This window comes from Plasmodium cynomolgi, chromosome 14, assembly GCF_000321355.1.
Source record: "Plasmodium cynomolgi strain B DNA, chromosome 14, whole genome shotgun sequence".
In the NCBI taxonomy this organism is placed as follows: domain Eukaryota; phylum Apicomplexa; class Aconoidasida; order Haemosporida; family Plasmodiidae; genus Plasmodium; species Plasmodium cynomolgi.
Window position 1 is genome coordinate 2,002,308 of NC_020407.1, and position 2,757 is coordinate 2,005,064.

The following is a 2,757-nucleotide window of genomic DNA, read 5'->3' on the forward strand; positions in this document are numbered from 1 at the left end:
ATCATTTTTAGCTAGCTGTTGCGTAGAAAAATTCGGAGGGGCGAAGCAAAAAGTGTGCTCGCCTAAAAGTTGCATGCAGGGGAATACGCGCAGCGCAGAGTTATACACACAGGGGAAATACGTTCGTATTTCATTTTTTGGGCAGTGTATTTGTGTGTGGGGAAATTACCTTTCGTGCGTACAAGCGGGGGATGGAATTGTGAGCGCACTACCGTTTCTGCGGTGAGTAAAAAAATTAGAACAAAGTGGTGGTAGCAACGAACGTGATGATAAGCGCGGTGACAAGTGTGATGATAAGCGCCTTGCTGAACGCAATGCTAACCGGACAAGGTAAACGCTGCACGAAGTCCAAGCGATGCCCCAGGGGAAGCTTTGCGTTAACGTGGAAAAAAGTGTGTAACCGGAGGGTGACTTTGTCGCGTTGACAGGTATGCGAAAAAAGTGTGTTTCGCGAAGATAAAAGTTGGGGTATGGTGTGCGAGGAAAAAAAATAATAATTTGGGGAAATTAAAAATTGCGCACATAGAAAATGCAAAAGTGGAAACGCAAAGGTGGAAGCGCAAAAGTGGAAACGCAAAAGTGGAAACGTAAAAGTGAAAGTGCAAACGTGAAAAATCGCAAAATGACGAATTGCCATACGGCCAACGTGTGTTACGCTACCATCCGTATTCTCGCGCTCGCAACTCTTTTGAGCTAATTCTACCCCGTGAACGTTTGCCCATTGTTCTACTGAGGATGGCTGAACAGAAAAAGGATAAAAACCCGGGAACCCAAATTGTAGTGCATCCACTCTCCTCCGTCCATCATCATTATTTTTTTTTTCACAAAAAAGGTGACCATAAATTTTATATAAATGCCGAGAAAAAATGATCCATGGATAATAGAACAGGAAAATATTGCTATAGTGCACCTAGAATGTTATTTTTCCTCCGTGTGTCGTTCATTTTTTTTTTTTGGACAAGCGAGTATCGTCAAGGTGTGGCATGAGTGGTACGTGTGGCGCGACACAAGGGGGAACTCTCCGCTCGTGCTGTCTGCATGTGTTAGCAGGAGTCAACAGCTCAGGTCTATTCTCCCGCGCCGTGTACAATATGGTGAGCTAATTTTCGGCCTGATGCGGGAAGACGGAACTCTGCAGCTCACCGCAGTGGGAGGACGCACGGAAAAACGACGCAAGAGGTAGCGAAACGACGCAAGAGGTAGCGAAACGAAGCAAGAGGTAGCGAAACGACGAAAGAGATAGCGAAACGAAGCAAGAGAGAGCGAAATATTTCCTTTACGCACGTGCAACCAAGTGTGCGGCGCTCCCTGCCGCGAACCGTTAGTAGCGTACCCCCCCCGTTTGGCCACTCGGAAGCGCGCAATGGGTGTGCATAATGTGTACACAATGTGAACATATATATGCGTTTTTGTGTGCGCGCGTGTGTATGCGAACAAGCACAAGCTCTGCGTTTTATCCACCCCATGGCACAAAACTCAATTACAAGTGATGAGATGTGGGAAAAAAACTCCAGCCATTGGTGTACTTCCGAAATGTTCACTGTTCAGAATTGAGCAGCTAATTTTTTTTTTTTTTGCATTTTTTTTTTTTTTTTTTCCCAGCTAGCCAAATTAGCATTACTCTGTGTGCACAAATTTTGGTTTTCTCCCTTTGGTCCTTTCGAGTAATTTTCCTCGTGGGACGTACTCACGAAGCGATCGCTCGATGCATGGCGCATGCAAACGGCCTGTCGACGATTAGTTGGAAAATGGGGTACGTCTTTACAACGCGAGAACAGGATCTCCTTCCGCATTCTCCATCAACTGTGCGGTTATGCAAAAGGGAGAAATATGTAACGAGGAAGTGCAACCATGTGTTTATCGCTTGGATGGTCATTAAAAATGGGGAAACATATGGGATATGCACTTTTTTCCCCATTTTGCTGCCAACTTGGAAGGGTCGAATGGGAAACCCGTCTTATGAGAATTCCTCCGCTTTTTTTCAAATTCGACGCGGAATTTTTATAACTACAAAGGAACATAGTGCGGCTGTGCGTGAAAAAAAAAAAAATGCTTACCCTGCAAGAGGGCATAACTTACCCAATCACACGAGTAATGCGTGGTAGTTTCGCCTACACACGTAGTTGGTCAGATGAAGGGATTGCATTTTTTGCATATGGCATAAATCGATGAGGTGGGCTGGGGGTTCATTTTCCTCACACAGCAAGGTTGACAGACCGGTTAGGTGTGTGTATGCTCATGCGAGTTTGCGCAACAATAATTTGTTCTTCGTTTTGTTACGCTCTAACGTTCGATCGTTCGATCGTTCGAAGAATATGCGCGATAGGCTTTTCTCTCTTTAGGACGACAAAGGGGGAGGGTTCCCTGCGGACCGTCGTTGCAAGCATGTGCGTTGCGTAGTCAGTCATATGGTAGAGAGTCGGCTTTCTTCCACTTCGGTTGCCTTGGGTACCTTTCGCGTCCTTATCGCTGTGGCTATTTTTTTTTTATCGCCCCCACGATTTAAAGAATGGGTGCCTACATCGACATGCACATTTTTGCGTGCACCCTTTTCCCTGCACGTTTGTTAAACCCATTGCGGAGTTCGGCAGCATGGGAGGGAGTATCCCCGGTGCGACCTCCGCCGCGAGTTGTACATATCGGTAAAAGGAAATAAATCGAGTTATGCCCCCCCCCAAATGAGTGCCAACTGTTGAAAAAGCTCGAATGGGAAAAAAAAAAAAAAAAAAAAAACAAACAAACGACTAAACGGGAAGA